This window comes from Chroicocephalus ridibundus, chromosome 1 (genome assembly GCF_963924245.1).
Source record: "Chroicocephalus ridibundus chromosome 1, bChrRid1.1, whole genome shotgun sequence".
Lineage (NCBI taxonomy): Eukaryota > Metazoa > Chordata > Aves > Charadriiformes > Laridae > Chroicocephalus > Chroicocephalus ridibundus.
The window spans coordinates 63,827,663-63,845,775 of NC_086284.1; positions in this window are offsets into that span (position 1 = coordinate 63,827,663).

Consider the following 18,113-nt stretch of genomic DNA (forward strand, 5'->3'; position numbering starts at 1 on the left):
GTATGGCGGTACGGCCTTCCCGTGTGTCAGCCACCCCCCCCCAGCTTTGTGTCATCAGCAAACTTGCTGAGGGTGCCCTCTATCCCCTCATCCAGGTCATTGATGAACATATTGAAGAGAACTGGACCCAGTACTGACCCCTGGGGAACACCACTCGTCACTGACCTCCAACTAGACTCCGTGCCCCTAATCACTACCCTCTGAGCTCTGTCTTTCAACCAGTTATCTATCCACTGCACTGTCCATTCATCTAGCCCACTCTTCCTAAGCTTCCCTATGAGGATGCTGTGGGAGACAGTGTCAAATGCCTTGCTGAAGTCAAGGTAGACCACATCTACCGCCCTCCCCTCATCTACCCATCCAGTCATGCCATCATAGAAGGCTATCAGATTAGTCAGACATGATTTCCCCTTGGTGAATCCATGTTGAGTACTTCTGAGAGCTTTCTTTTCCTCCACATGCCTTCAGATGACGCCCAGAATGAGCTGCTCCATCATCTTTCCAGGGGTGGAGATGAGGCTGACCAGCCTGTAGTTCCCCGGCTCCTCCTTCTTGCCTTTTTTGAAGACTGGAGTGACATTGGCTTTCCTCCAGTCCTCAGGCACCTCGCCTGTTCTCCAGGACCTTTCAAAGATGATGGAGAGTGGCCCAGCAACGACTTCCGCCAGCTCCTTCAGCACTTTTGGGTGCATCCCATTGGGGCCCATGGACTTGTGAATATCTAATTGATCTAATTGATCCCTCACTCGATCCTCCTCAACCCAAGGGAAGTCTTCTTCTTTCCCCATTACTTCCCACAATGCCTAGGACTCCTGAGGGTTGGTCTGAGCAGTAAAGACTGAAGCAAAGGAGGCATTCAGTAACTCTGCCTTCACATCCTCTGTCACCATGGTTCCTGTTTCATTCAACAGTGGGCCCACAACTTCTCTGGTCTTCCTTTTGCTTCTAATATACTTGTAGAAGCCCTTCCTGTTGAGCTTGACATCCCTGGCCAGGTTTAATTCCAAGGCGGCCTTGGCTTTCCTTGTTTCATCCCTGCACGCTCTGGCAGCGTTCTTGTAATCCTCCCAAGGGGTCAGTCCCTTCTTCCACTTATTGTAAACTTCCTTCTTCCACTTGAGCTTTTTCAGAAGCTCCCTGCTTAACCATGCAGGTCTCCCATGTCCCTTAGCCGATTTCTTTCTCTTAGGGATGCACCGATCCTGAGCTTGGAGGAAGTGGTCTTTGAATACCAACCAGTTTTCTTGAGCCCTTTTGCCTTCCAGAGCCCTAGCCCACGGGATCTCTCCAAGCAGTTTCTTGAAGAGGTCGAAGTTAGCCCTCCTGAAATCCAAGGTTGTAATTTTACTTCTTGATGTTTTGTGCGTAGTACCCATGATCCTGAACTCTATCATTTCATGATCACTACAGTCTAGGGTGCCCCCAACCTTAATGTCCTCCACCAGTCCTTCTGTGTTTGTCAGTACCAAGTCCAGGAGTGCTCCTCTCCTTGTTGGCTCCTGTACCACCTGTGTCAAAAAGTTATCATCAATGCACTGGAGGATTCCCCCTGGACTGTGCATGCCTGGCTGTGTGGTCTTCCCAGCAGATACCAGGGCGATTAAAGTCCCCCATGAGAACCAAGGCCTGCGATTGCGAGGCTACCTTCAGCTGTCTCTAGAAAGCCTCATCAGCTTCCCCATCCTGATCAGGTGGCCTGTAATAAACACCCACAACAGTGTCCCTCATATTTGCCTGCTCCTTAGTCCTTACCCTTAAGCTCTTGACCCTCTCTTCATCCGCCCCCAGTGACAGCTCAATGCATTCCAAATGCTCTCTCGCATAGAGTGCAATTCCACCACCACGCCTCGCTGGTCTGTCTTTCCTGAAAAGGACGTAGCCATCCATGACAGCATTCAAGTCATGTGAGCTGTCCCACCAGGTCTCAGTAATTGCAATGAGATTGTGGCCCTGCAACCACACACAGATCTCCCGCTCTTCCTGCTTATTCCTCATGCTGCGTGCATTGGTGTATAAGCATTTAAGAGAGGGAGTTGTGTGTGTAGTTTTGACCCTTGAGATGTGGTGTGCCTTCTGGCTTTCAGAAATACTGGCACACTGGCCCGTGAGTGCTGAGCAACTACGCCCTGGCACCTCACCAGCGAGCCAGTAGTCTCAGGGCCATACCAGGGAAGGAAGCATCCTCTTCACGTTCTTGACCCTGGCCCCAGGGAGGCAGCAGACATCTCTATGTACCGGGTCCGGCCTGCACATTGGGCCTTCCGCTCCCTTCAGTAGTGAGTCACCTATGACAAGGACCTGTTTTTTCTTCTTTACCGCAGAGGTTTTGATGCAGAGGGAGGTCTGGCTAGACCTTGCTGACGGCTCCAAGGTAGGAGAAATATTGTGCTTGTCATCATCCAGGTTCCTCTGCAGAGCACTGTACCTGTTAAATAATAGCACCTGGGGTAGATGGGGTAGTCGCAGGGCTGTCTCAAGTGCGGCGCCTGTTGCACCGTGCAGGAACTTCCTGCCATTGTCCCCTGTCCTCCAGGTTACCACCTTCAGTTGAGGTGACAGAGGATAGGGAGTTCTTTGTTGCAGGGGTTCTGAGACCGATTGTAGAGACCGGTTGTAGAGACTGATTGTAGAGACCAGTTGCAGAGACTGATAAGGTCTCCTCTCAGCCTCCTTTTCTCCAAGCTAAACAACACCAGTTCCCTCAGCTGCTCCTCATAACACTTGTTCTCCAGACCCCTCAGCTTCGTTGCCCTTCTCTGCACACGCTCCAGCACCTCAATGTCTTTCTTGTAGTGCGGGGCCCAAAACTGGATACAGTACTCCAGATGGGGCCTCACCAGTGCCAAGTACAGAGCGATGATCACTTCCCTAGTCCTACTCACTACGCTGTTCCTCTTACAGGCCAGGATGCTCTTGGCCTTCTTAGCCACCTGGGCACACTGCTGGCTCATATTCAGCTGGCTGTTGACCAACACCCCCAGGTCCTTTTCTGTGGGGCAGCTCTCCAGCCACTCTTTCCCAAGCCTGTAGCGCTGTAGATTACACAGAAGGCAGATTAGGTCCCAAAGACTGAAATGTTCTTTGTAAGTGTCGCTTTCGCTGATTAAAGGGGAAGGTAAAAGTAGGTAATCCCTTACCTCATGGACCTTAAACACGTGATATTAAGAAGGATTAACTCAGGTCTTGGTATGACTCCTTTTTTCTCCATCTGTCAAACGACATTCAAAGAAATCCACAGGCATAGGTAATATGGTCTTAATAATTCAAACAAGAATATTGCAAGAAGTGATGGTGCTACGTGCAAGGGAAAATTAGAATAAGAAATGATAAATATATCTCCTAATTTAATTCTAACCTGCTGTGAAAAAAGTAAGACTCCATGTTCTAGAAGAATGTAAGGTCGACAATGAGATTGCCTTTCTTTAATTTTAGGATGTCATGAGGCATTCTGGCCTGTACAGGAAATAGGAAATTCATAGAAAATGTATGTAAAGTGATAGAAAATAAGCTTTAAGTCTCTACGCTCAGTACTTTTTGTGTCTCATGAATATAGAACTCAAAAAATCCAATTTTGCAAAAGGTTTACATTACAATTTCTAAAGGTAACATAATTGATTTTGAAGCAATCTGCTATGTCATTTGGGAAAACAGCTAAGACTTTTCAAATCCTTGTTCAAAGCTCCTTGAATAAACAACATGGTCGGGCTTAATTGAAAGGTCAGATAGGATACTAGTACAGACATACTTAATGGAACGTATCAAAAGTTTTTTTTAGTTAGGTTTCTTTCTGACAATCAGCAAATTAAGAACATGCATTGTCAGTTATTTGTTGGGATTTTTTAAAATCTTATACTTTTAAGATAAATAATACTCCTTTATTTTGATAATGAATTGGTAAAAATAATGTTCAAGACAAAAATAAAAAGCAACCTGTTAGCCAAATTCAACTATTTTTGGTTTTCAAATAATTTCTAGACTACATATGTCCATGTTGTGTGAGTAGTCTTTATGTTCCTCCAGTTTTCCATGCAACTTGGAGAACTGTGATATTCTTTTAGATATCCTCAAATACTTGTAGTTTATACACTGACTCAATGACACTATGCACCTAAAATTTGGGTGCCTGCATTATATGGACTAGACCATGCCTTGTGTTATCTTTAAGATGCAAAATCTCTTGATTGGCCCTGACTTAGTCCTTGTAAATTAAATGTTTTTTCAGCACATAGTAGCAGGCACAAATGTTACTGGTGTTACGGTTCCTTGCTTTTTCATCAGGATCTAGTGGATGAAATGACTGAAAGCTCTAGTAATGAGACCTGTTGTTTCCATATTAAAAATTAAATATTTGTTATGTAGTATGTCACTTAAAAGCTTGTTTTTAGAGTATAGAAGAAATGACTGAAAAGAGGGAGGAACAACATCTTTTGTTACTTTTCCTCTCATTATTGGAAGCTGTGTTTTGGTTGTAGACTTTTGTTACTCATGTGGCCACATGTAGTTAGCTAAAACATAGAGGACTATATTTCAGATAGTTGTTCTAGTTGATCTTTTTTATCATCAGTGGAAAGTAATAGGCACTTTTAGATGTCTGGAATAAGATGGTGGACAAAGAGCTACCATAAATATGATTTCATTTACCAGGAATATGAACATTTATAGGCAAAATGACAGTTCCTTTTTGCCATTAAAGTTATATTTTGCCATTTACATGCAAAAGATAAGTTACTTGATCTGTACGACAATTGAAAAAGTCCAATGCCTTCTGAAAATCTACCAAAAGACTATTGGAGGGGAGCACTGCAAATAGGAAGTCATTCTCCTCTAACTTCTGATCTATGACTGACCAATAAAGCTGTACAATAGAAGAGATGGGCAAAGATAGTGTGCCCATGAAGCTCAGAGAATCAGGAATGTTTTGACTGACCCAAGCTATTGAAAAGAAGCTGACTTCATCTGGACACACAGGGGACCAGAGAGTGGCCTTTTCTTCAGATAAATAACTATCATCAGTTGAGTGGATCAGCTAGTGGTGTAAAAATTTCTCCCTGAGTTCATTCAAAGAGTGTGAATGTCTCCCTGAGTTTGCTAGGTCAGCATGGGCAGAGTGAATACATGGCTCAGCCCAACACAGGATGACAAGAAAGCAACTAACAAAATAATTTTAGACATCACTGGGTTTGAGCTGGCTTCAACACACATATTTCCTGGTAATTGGGGGTGCCCATGATGGTGAGCATATTATAGAGATCGGTAATGGCAATCACGTTGTGACTGAACCGTGTATTGCCATTGCTTTATTTTGTGAAGTGTAACTTGTGTTTGTATTGTCTTTTCAGTATATTTTGTATCACTCTGCTAAATCAAAAATCCTGTGTAACATCAAATAACTTCAAATAAGTAAATTTTATATTAAACATTACACTCCCTATATATGGATTAATGTATACATAAAAGCAAAGAAATCAACTTTGTGTCTCTCTTAGCACCCCTTTGTATTGAACTGATGAATTCCTTAATTTGTTAGCCCTTTCCTGATATTCCTACTCAAAAGAGTATACACAAACATGCATACAGGACAAAGAAGACTGATAAAAACCCTATGAAATTCTTTGCCAATTACTGTTTCATCTAAGCTTCTACATGAGGCTTTGTAGTTCTTGTGGGATCAGCTCTGTGAATGAATGTCTTCCTTTGTAATGCCATCTCTTTAACACTGAGCTACAGTTATACTCAGTGCATTTTCTTGTGGGAGCAATCTTTCTCACTTCTTTGTATACCTTACTTTTACATGCTGAAATCTTCATGGAAGATGTATTGTTCAGTTTTAGCCTGGAAAGAAGACAGATAGCGACAAACATGACTCTCTCCAGGCAGCCATGTGTTTAACATTTAGACCAAACTGTATTTTCTCAGTCTTATAGCTTGGATTGGGAGCCATTAAAAAAAGAATTATTTCTGATCCTCACTTATAAGTTAATCCATCTCTATGAATAATAAGGCAAAGAATTCATACAACAATATACAGTATCTTGTTTATTTATTAAAGATAGTAGTCTGAATTAAGATATCAGTCTTCTTACACAGTTCAGAATACTGCGACAGAAATAAAGAATAAATAAACCGAAAGTGTTTCAAATCATATCATGGTTATGATGCAGCAAAGTATATGCTTATCTCTGCAGATTCTGAATTCAATCTTCAAGCATTAACATAAATCTTTTTAACATTTCTGAATAAAACTTTTGAAGTTCAGTGACTTCCTAGCATTTCACTGGATATATTATCATTAACTGTACCATTACAAATGTGCTAGGATAACAGACTTCTCAGATTTTTACAATCTTTTTCAAAGCTCTCAAGGAAGAAAGAAAAATTCCGTAACTGAAATACATTTAGAAGAGCTGTGAAATATCCCACAGAAACATAGATATATATATAGATTTTGTAACTATAATTTTTTAAACCTATAATATTTGTGAACTGTTTAGTTAGCAATCATCTTAGATGAATTTCATAACAAAGTGTTTAAAAGAAATTCTGGACATTTGACAGATATTTCCAAAAGGTGAGGGGAAAAAGAAGGAAATGAAACAAGAACACAGGTCAAAAAGAGAAAAAAAAAAAAAAAAAAAAAGAACTAAAAGAGTTTTTCCTAGGGTTGCAGCATGTGATTTGATACAGTCTTGTGGCCTCTAGCAGTTAATTCATAAACTCATGTAGGGTTTTCTGCTGACTACTCACAACATTTATTCAAACGAATGTTTTGCATGGCCAAGTAGGCCCAGAACTTTGAAAAATCTGTCTTCATAGTGGACCTAGGGCTCAGACAATTTAGTCAATCATTTTATATATATTATTTTAGGTACTTAAAAAACCCAAACAAGCACTGTGTCATCTTTTTATGATTGTTAGAATTATTATATTTCCAATATGTTCAGTAAAATATGAGCCTGTAGGTATATATCAACATCTCAGATTTTTTTTTTCAACTCACGTTTCCAAAATTTCCAAAATCACATTAATAAAATTTATTTTGTCTCTTTACAGGGAAGTTTTTCAGAATTAAAAAAAAAAATATTTTCCCTTTAAAACAAAGCTGACTTCAAAATCACACAGAAAACTTTTTAAAAAAAATTGTCAATGAGTGTATGCTATGCTGACTTTTTTTTTTTTTTCTCTTTCAGGAGATGCTATCATTCCTCTGAGGGCTTGGTTATTCTTGCCCTGAGTAGTGAGTGACAAGGTGTTAAAACCGTTCAAAAGAAACTACTGAAAATTTTGATAAGCAGACCATTAATGGACAATGGCCAGCCTTAAATTGTTTATCATATATTTTATCAGATAACACAAAAACACGTTCTGTGCTTAATGGCAGTCACATTTTATTTTGCAGGTTATGACATTGGATCAGACAGAAAATATTCCTCTGTTAGAACCACTTCTAGCTCCTATAGCACTCTGTCCCCCTTCAAGCACAGTAAGGGGGACAGTGGCATATCCTCTGAGTGCGAATCAGGAAATGGTGCAAGGGTCACCTGAAGGAGTGCCTGAATGTAGCTTTTGGGGAAGGTGACAATGAAAAGATTCTTCAAGAGTGTAGCATTTCAGCAGATGTCATTTGGATCAATGGATGCATCATTATTGGTAGTGTTGTGTTTTGATCTCCTTGCCTGCTCATGTAAACTTGTTCTATAATTATCAGGAAGATCTGTACCCATTTTGAATGTATATATGTATATATAGTTGACAACTTTATGTAAACAAAATTCAAGATCTCGTGTATGCTGACACATCTACGACCTCGATCTGACTTTTTTGATTTTAGCATCCCTCAATGGGATGTCACAGATTCTCCACACTGTGTGTTTAACATATAAGTGGTTCTTAGAAGCTTTGGTTGATGCCTAATCTTGGAGGCAGTTTACAGAGTTAAGGATCAATGACACTAAAGCAAAATAAAGAAAACCTTAGGTCTGGATCCATTTGTCCTGCTTGGTGCTTAGCTAACATATAATTTGGTTTTAGTACCTTAGCTAGCTCAGTTTACGCAGTATGGGACTGCATTGTGGATAAAAACCCAGCACTTCCAAGGTTTTGATTTTACAGATGAGGTACATAACGTTATTCACCAACTATGATGCTCACAAGTATCACATATAGGTAAACGTCTGACCTCAGCAAAAATGTGGGTTTTTTTATTTTTTTCCTTTTCTTCTTTTTTTTCCTTTTATTCTTTTTTTTCCATTTCTTCCTTTGTTTCCTTTTCTTCTTCTTTTTTTTTTTTCTAATTGGATATGTTTATGGGCCATTTTCTATCACTGAAAGGGTTAGGGGGTGTTGTTTGCTTGCTTGCTTGCTTTTCTAAATCCTCTTTCTACTTCAGTTTGAAGAAAGGATTTGAGCTCAAGACTCTATAGGGATCTCTCACCATTAGTCTGGTGGCCAAAAAAAATTGAAGTGTTTTTGGTTTTTCTAACCTAAAAATTGATCTGCTCTGGGCTGCAGAGCAAGAAAAAAAGTTATTGGCATTGTAGTCCAGCCAGCTTGCTGCCTGCTGTGAAACCTGGTCTTAAGTGTTGGATTTTCCATATGTATTTTATGCTTTGCACATGGTACAGTTAACCTGCTTCCAGTACCTTAAATAAGCTTACTGAGCACGGCATTCCTAGGCTACCCAAAATCTATGTATTTCACAGATCACTGGGCACTTGAACATCATATACTTCAGTGTTTGAATCCCTTTGCAAATGATCCTAATCCATTCTTTTCTATAAAACTATCAAACTATCTAAATAGTAACTTTTTCACTTTATGTGGTAAGATGTATTGTATGTGGGTATGTTCCTAAATTTTATAAAATTTAATGGAAGAACAAGTTTGCCAGAAGGTTTATTATAGCATATGAGAATAAGCAATAACCAGATTTTGCTATAGCAAAAGGTCTTCATCTGCTACTGTAAAATTATCACTGATGTGACTGTTTTAATAACAAATCTATACAATTTACCAATACTTTCACATGTAACTGCATGAAATATATATCCTGCTATTTTCAATACTTCTGTTTTCATTTGTAAAAAGTATTTACGTTGTCTAAATTTGAGCTTCCAATATGAGTATCTGCAGAAGTAGTCTACACCTTGATTAAATCAATAAGATCTCCACAGGGATATATTAATTCACAAATAATTTGTTTTAACACGAACATGAATACTTCCTTTTATTAAGCAAGTAGATTTGTTCTGCCAGAAAAAGATTTTTCCTGACATTTTTATTATACTACTTATTTTAATAGGGAAGTAACAGTTTCCCTGCTACTTAGGGTCACTATTAGTATTTTACTTTACAAAATTTTTTTTGAATAAACATAAATTCACTCATAACTGAACACTTAAGTGGCGATTAAGATGCAGAAAAAAAAAAGATATTTTGCTTTGCCATAATTACATGTTGATTTTGTGCAACCAGCATCCTTACATTTTGAAATTTCTACTTTAAAAAAAAAATCTCCTAATAAATTTTGTATTTGCCTAATTTTTTTTACAACATATGTCTGTGTAATTTTTATTTTTCTTATGTCTATCAAATATGTTCCTTTACTTCTATAAAATAGAAGCCACCAACTCCTCATTTATAAATATGTTAACAAACCACCACAGATATAAGGGAGAAAAATAGAGGGGAAATGACTTAAAGTTTCTAGGAAGCATATTTTCAATGTAATTTATCTATGCATTAAGTGCATTCCCTTTTTCTGTCTAGTTAATGGTGTGGTGGGTTGCCCTTGGCTGGCTGCCAGGTGCCCAACAAGTTGCTCTGTCACTCCCTCTCTTCAAGAGAACAGGGGGAGAAAATATGATGAAAAGCTCATGGGTTGAGATAAAGACAAGGAGATCACTGACCGGTTACCATCACAGGCAAAACAGACTAAACTCGGAGAAAAGTAATTTTAATTTATTGCCAATTAATAGGAGATGTGGATAGCAAGAAATAAGAACAGATCTAAAACCACCTTCCCCCCACCCCTCCCTTCCCAGGCTCAACCGCATTCTTGACTCTTCTACCTCTCTCCCCCAAGCAGCACAGAGGAATGGGCGTTATGGTCAGTTTTGTCAGTTATGGTCATGTTTTGCCTCTGTTGCTCCTTCCTCTTCCTACTCTTCCTCTGCTCCAGCAGGGAGTGCCTCCCATGGGAGACAGTCCCTCATAAATTTCTCCAGTGTGGATCCTTCCCACAGGCTGCAGTTCTTCACAGACTGCTCCAGCGTGGGTCCCCCACAGGGTCACAAGTCCTGCCAGCAAACATGCTCCTACGTGGGCTCCTCTCCATGGGCCCCAGTTCCTACCAGGAGCCTGCTCTTCCTTCAGGGCACATCCACCTACTCCAGTGCAGGATCTTCATCAAGGTGCAGGAAGTATATCTGCTCCACCATTAGCTTCCATGGGTTGCAGGGGGACAACCTGCATCAGTATGTTCTTCACCACAGGCTTTAGGGGAACCTCTGCTGTGGTGCCTGGAGTACCTCCTCCCCCTCCTTCTTCACTGACCTTGATGTCTGTGGGGCGTTCTCTCACGTTTTCCCATTCCCCTCTCCCAGATGCTGTGCAGCATTTTTTACCCTTTCCGAAGTATAGTATCACAGGGGTGCTACCGACGGGGCCCACTGGCCCAGCTTTGGCCAGCAGCAAGTCTGTGTGACATGGGGGCAGCTTCTAGTATCTTCTCGCAGAAACCACTCCTGCAGCCCCGCCTCTACCAAAACGTTGCTACGTAAACCCAATACAAATAGCCAGGATGTGGTTATGAGAGAAGGTGTTTGCCTTGTTCTATTTCTGAAGCACAAAAAAGTTTGATTCTGTTGTTACCCAAGCTTTTCCCATGCTTGTTCTTCTGCTGAGGTGCCTTGAAGAAGGAAAGATAGATGTAGCCTTCAAAGATTCTTTAAAAGTCCCCAACTTAAACAACTAGGTTAGGGAATAAATGGCAGGAGTGGGGGTGTTGTTTGGGTTGGGTTTTATTGCAGAGGAGGATGTTGGTGGCTCTCTTGTTTTTTTTCCCCCAAACTTCATAGAATGTATTAAATATTTATTTTACAATAATGTTACCTCAGCCAATATTCACCCTGTGTAATGCCTACACTGAGTATGTGGTCACGCTATGAGCCTGCTACCTCTCAGCTGAGAACTGTTGCAGGATTTGTCCTGATGTGGACAAAAAAGCAGCAGTTTTATGGGTTCACCAAGTTAAAACTCAGAGTTCTCGGAGTTCAAGCTCTGGAAAAACATTCAGTACAAAGGGTTCCTCTTTTTTTTTAATTGTTTTGTTTTTCTTATTTGTCAAACAAGTGAGGCAACTGTGGGAAGTAATAAAATAAAGAAATAGTGACATGATAAAGCCACAGAGAGAGCTGTAACAAGGGGCTGGGAGGAGGAATCAGATGCTGAAGAGGAAGATTGCCAAGAGTCAATAAATAAATAAAATACAATTACAATGCTTCAAGCCAAACCATTAAGTCTACTTTACCGCTTCTTTAAAACTGTTCCATTAAGCTAATTCTTCAGATATAAAAATTTCCTTATATTCTGACTGCAAATGAACCTTTGCACATGCAATTAAGAACACTCTTTTTAAAATGTAATAAAGAAAACAGTATGCAAATTTAAAAAAAAAGAAAAAAGATAATAGTACTATGAAAGATATTAGAGTAACTGAAATTAAATACACACAAACATTGTGCTACATAAGCATGACTTCTTTACTAAAAGGAAAAATGCAATTAACTTTTATTGTAAGAACAAATTAAACTGGTTTTCTGAGTTCTGGGTAACTTTTAAGGCAAGAGGCAGATTTGCTGAGTTTTATTTGTTTCATTTCCCTGTTCTTTAATAACTATGGCAGGTAAGAAGTTACAGTGTAACTAACTTTAGTACTATTCCAGTACAACTTGCTGTAATCAGTGTTTATTTTCAGAAGCAATAATTCTCACAGATTTTGCACAAATCACAGAATAAAATAGATGGAGTAATCACATGGTGTTTTTAAAGTCAAGCCAGCCTTAGCACTTGAGCAACAGACCACAAGAACAACAACAAAGAAAAGAAGAGAAAGAGGAAGAAAAGGAAGAGGAAGAAGAACAAATGAGCAGCCTACAGCAGAACAACAAATGCACTGTTTTAAGTGGAGAAGAAAGATCCTAGAGAAACGACTGTAGCTATATTTATAGATTGTTCAGTGAGCAGGACTAGTAGATTTCCAGGCTCATGTCACGGGTAGTCATTCCTTTGTTATGTTCACTTTTTTTGTCCTCAGAGGGAAAGGCAAGGCAGGTGACAAGGTACCCAGGACAGAAAGTGAGGAGACAGATGGAGCTCAAGGCTGACCTTGTTCCTTCATTTGTATTTTTAGCTTTGTCCTCCCTAGTGAGATGTGATTCTTCTGCCTGAGTAGGTCTGGGTATGTCCCTCAAGTTAAATACTGGGGAACAGACTGCTATCTAGAAAGCTGTGGGAGCTTGTGTCTTCATCGCGGAATCCATACAATTCACTGAAGACGGGTACACCAAATTTCTCAGGGTCACAGTGTGTGAGGAATCTGCCTGCATCCTTCTTGGGGTATGGAGCCATAGCCACTGAAAGGATACCTGGGAATTTAAAATCAGACACTTAATAGAGATACTCAATATTTACTCTACTAAAGCAAGTATGACGCAGTACTTCTGGTACTGTTAGATCTCTGTTAGGCTGTGGGTGCTTTTCTGGGTGGTTTAAGGAGTATATGGAGGAACTACTTCACTATTTCTTGAGAGGAAACAACATAGTGCATTAGAAAGAATGGATACGTCTGTACATTCTGCTTTAAGGAATAATTTTTGAATAAAATTTAAATGAAATTAAAGAATGACAAAAGATAAAGGAAAAGAATTATTTCTAATATCTAGAGTCTCTAAAGTCATCTCAGCAAGCACTTCCAAAATTTCCATGTGCTCCATATTTACTTAGGCTACCAAATGTAATTGTTGTGAATAAACATATTCTTTAACAAATTGCACTTATTGTACTGTAAATCGGATTATAGGATGGCTATCTATGTTTTGGAAGCCTGGTGCTGATGGCTTTTGCAACATATATTTCTGTATACAACTAATATGACTGACAACTGATTTTAGTTGTCAACTAATTTTTGTTGTCAGTGGTATACTAAACTAGATCATTGTTACTACTGGTGTAACTAAGAATGAAAAAAATATGAAGTTAGAACGGGTGAACCCATGTTACAAATTAAGTATATTATTAAAGTTAAGCATTTTCACATTAGAAGAGGTAGTCTAACTTTTAGACATTTTTTTTAAAGAAAGATAATACAGCCTTTCCTACCAAGTCTGGATAAATTAATTTGTTAAATATGCCATGGATAGATTAGACCCTTGGACAGAGAAATATAATGAACACAGTGAAAGTAAAAGCAGAAATTTCAATTTTTGCAAAGGATTTTGACTAAGCAAATTTTTGACCAAGCAGTAATTTTGAGAACTGTGAATGGGTATTTTACTTTTGTAAAAACAGAAAATATTTTCACTAATACTTCCATATGGTGAGTTCTCAGAATAATTAAGATGGGTAGAAAATTTAGGAAGAATAAACATGTATTTCCAGATTTATCTTTTACTTCAGGTCCCTCTTGATCAACTCTAGAATTAGTATCCATTGTTCGTTCTTGACCAGTGGCTACTCCATAGGAAAGGCAAGAAAGACACTGTCTGGTAATCACTGACTGATACAACCTGCACACCTTGCAATAGCCCAATATTTTTCAAAGCCTTAAGGTTCACACTAGGCCCAGGCCCAGGGATCAAGCTATATAAGTAACATTCAGATAGATGACATTAACTGAAGAGTCAGATTCAGATGGCTTAGATATTGTGCAGTCTTTTGAGAAGGAAGGGACCTTCTCCTACATTTTTTTTTTCCTTTGCAAAAGATCACGCTGATATATATACATGATTTTCATGAAGGAAAATCATTATATTCCTTACAAAATCATCCTCTAAATCAACTTTTTGTCTTTAGCAGTCAATGTATCAGACTCCTTCTAAGTTTTGTTGATCTTTTTCTGAGATGTCAGCTGAAATTCACAGCCAATGTATATAAAATCTTCTTTTATATAGTTTGAATTATGTAGTTTTCTTTAAGAAATGCTTGCTGACATTAAAGTTTCCAAGAGCACCCATAAATTTTTCAGCTATAAAGCAAGGAACTTTTCTTTCACAATGAGTACAACTTACTATTCTAATATTATCACTTCATATCTGACCTAATTAAATTCCATCATATAATACTTAAGTTATAGCTGCATAACCCCTCATGTAAACTGCCAACATAAAATCTATCCTATGAGGTTATGATGTTCATTATTACAGTTGGCTGGAAACTTAAACTGAATTTATTTCAAAGAATAATGCTTCAACAGAATGGGAACATTTTTGTTGTTGGTTCTGTTGACTATTGCAATGCTATGGTTTCTTAGTCCTGAGAAATGACACAATAGGTCCTAGTCAGAGACACCAGGAAAGGAGAATGAGAAAAACAGATTGGTAAAGTAAGACTGAAAGAAATTGTTTTCTGTTACAAGTAGAAAAAATCATCTTCCAACACTGTGTTGCTTTACAAAACCCTGTAAAAGGTTTTATCTTCATTCCAAAAAAGAACAAAAACAACTGTCAAAACCATGGAAGCTGTTGACTTTCTGTCAGCTCCATTCACAGTTCCTGTGCAACAAAGATGATTGGCAAGGTCTGGACTTAACAATTTTCTATTATAGATGATAACTGGTTAAAACTGGAGGATATTAGAGGGGCATGGCAGATATTGATGTTTATTAAATCTTCCATCAGAAACTTTGTAAAGTGAAGATTTTCCTGCCAGCCTGACCATTCTGAAACTGGTGAGACCTCCAGAACATAGCTGAACTCAAGCCTACTTGCTGTTTCACTGGAGACCTTGATACTTTGAAAGTCTTGGACAGCTACACTGTTCTGAGGGTTGTAAAACTGCTGCTCCGCCAAAAAACAGTCAATCCTGGAAATTCTAGGCTCAATGTGAAGGTGTTCAAGCTTCTTAATAGTTTTCCATAACATTTAGAATCATAAAAGGGGAATTCTTGCTTCTGACCAACCCTAATCTCTGTGGCTGAACAGTAGTTTTCAAGCAAATCGAAGGCAAGTAATGTACCATCAAGTCTTGCATGGTGCTCAACGTGTTTTCTAACTATGACTTTGTATTTAGTTAGTACCAATAGGAGAGGATTTGTTCAGTGAAACGGTTTCTGCTGAGGATCCCACACAGTAATATCAAAGGCAGCTACTTTTAATTACTTCTAGTCTGATCTTGTGGGATGAATACTTAATAAGGTCTGGTGTGCATAGATGCATTTTCTGGCTTTGTTCTCTTCATAAGAAATTTAGTTCCTGCACTCCAAGACATTTCCATCATGTAAGTCAAAGCTTGCTCTGAATCAAAGAGATGACTGGCTGATTCAGTTTAAAAGCTCATTTTGTGCCTAGCTAAAAGCTTATCAGAGATGCATACTGGTTGTCATAGGTCCTAAAGTAGTCAGCTGCATTTGAAAATTCTAGGAAATAATATTTATCACTTTATTGAAAATAGGTTTATATGCAAATAAAATCAAACCAATAGCATTTCATCATACACATATACTCATACCTGCACTGAAGAAGACCTGAAGACATTAAATATCACTAAATTACTGAGTTATTTTACAAAACCAACAAAACCTACCTATCCATTTAGAATAATTTACTTTCAAATTTAGATCATTACATGACAATGTGATTTACAAAGCATACTTCTGTAATATATAGGGTAAACCACTAAAATACAAGTTAGAAGGCTACTTCAACTTTTAATGCAACAAAATACTTGGCTGTTTCCTCAGATAGCAAGATCTGTTCCCGGTGGTGCAAGGAAAGCAGGGGAGCAGGTCTCTTAATCTCACTACTACTTTTGTCTGTACGCTTTGAGGTGCAACTGTCAATTATTCCATCTCTAGAGACACTGAGAATTACTTGTGGGATGATTCTTCCCTGACATTATAACTTTGCACTCTTGCATTGATGTTTTCAGAAATCAAGCGAAAACTTGGGCTGAAGTCTATTTCAATTAGAATGTCAATATTTGTTGCAATGTCTTTTCTATTGTTAACTTACCAAATACAAAATAAGGTTTTTTAAAAACTTTCTCTCAAACACATTTCTTGAGTAAGTTTCTCTATAAATCAGGTGATGTTTTAGTCTTGTTTATTTCTATTTTAAACTCAGTGTTTTAAGATGGAGGCTGCCAGTAAGTTACACCTAATTTAGTTTGCTACTTCAAATATGTATTTTAAGAAATTGAGCTTAAATGCTTATAAGAATATGTATTTGCATTTTTTCTCTTCTCTTAGTATAATTTGACAATACTAGTTCATGAGTTCTTACTTCAATATCTGAGAAAGTAATGGAATGAGTCCTTCTAGAAACTATTACTAATCAAATGAAACAGGTGATTGGGAAAAGCCAGCACAGATTTACAAAGGGCAAATCATACCAGACTAATCTGATCACCTTCTACAACAAAATAAAATCTCCTGTTGACATGAGGAGAGCAGTGCATGTTGTTTAGTTGGACTTCAGCAAAGTGTCCGACAGTTTCCCACAGCCCTTTCCTGGACAAACTGACAAGATGCAGATTGGATGGCTGGCCTGCGAGGTGGGCAGGAAATTGCCTAACAGTTCACACTCAGATGGTGATGACCAATGGTTTTCACTCAGGCTGCTGGCCTGTCACAAGTGGGGTGCCTCAGGGATCAATACTGGGCCCATTTTGTTCAACTTCTTCATAAATTGTCTGGCTGATGGGATTGAAAGCACCCTCACCAAATTTGATGATGACACCAAACTGGGTTGTTGAGGTGCACACATCAGAAGTGAGAGCCATCATACAGAGAGACCTGGACAGGCTGGAAGAGTGGACTCGCAAGAACAGCATGCAGTTTAACAAAGAAAGACAAGTGCAAAGTCCTGCATCTCCAACAGAATAACCAAAGAGCCCAGTACAGGCTAGGATCCAGGTAGCTGGGGAGCAGCCTTGCTGAAAGGAGCCTGGGGGTCCTGGTAGACAACTGTCATGGAGGCTTACAAAATCAAATTTAGACCAGTGATAATTTCAAAATGAACTTTATTCTAACAAAAAATTGTTTAGTAGAGAACTAACTAGAAATGAGGTATACCAACATCATTTTAACACTACAACAAGATTAGTAGACCACAGGTTCAGAATGTATGAAGAATTAATACTGTATGACTGACTCAAGAATTCTTAAGCTTTAGAAACAATGATCAAAAATGTGCACAATCCTATATGTGCACATACCTGTAAGATGAGGGCTCTCATCCTGTACAGGAGGTGAACTATAGGTGGTGTCCCAGCTCATGGGGAGAGTCCCCAGCTGCAGACCTGCTGCTTCAGAGGAGGACAACTCAAATTTTGCCCTCCAGTGGTGCTCCATTTATACCTTAATCGAAATCTGGTCTGTGGTCATATATGGTCATGATGGGTCTTAATGGCTGAGGGCCAGGACTTCCTCACTTTTCGACTGAAATATGTATGTGCTGACCACCACTGTGTGGGTGTGACAAGAGCTGTGGCAGGAAGTTTTTGTGGGCTTTTGTCGGGTCTTTGTTATGTCTTTGTCAGGTCTTTGTCAAGGCAGGTGCATCTGTCACAACACGAGGTGTCAACACACAACAAGCTGAACGTGAGTCAGCAGTGTGCTGCTGCAGCAATAAAGGCAAATTGGACTCTGGGGCATTACTAGCAGAGACAGAGATGAGATCATCTCACTCTACTGAGTGCTTCTCAGGCTGTATCTGGAACACTTTGTCTAGTTCTGCCCCCCACAATTCAAGAAAGATGTGGACAGACTGTAGAGGGTCCAAAGGTAGGCCAGGAAGATGGTCAAAGGGCTGGAGAGGAAAGCCCTGGCCTATGAGGAAAGACTGAAGGACTTAGGTCTTTTCTTTCTGGAGAAGAGAAGATTTGGGGGGAACCTCATC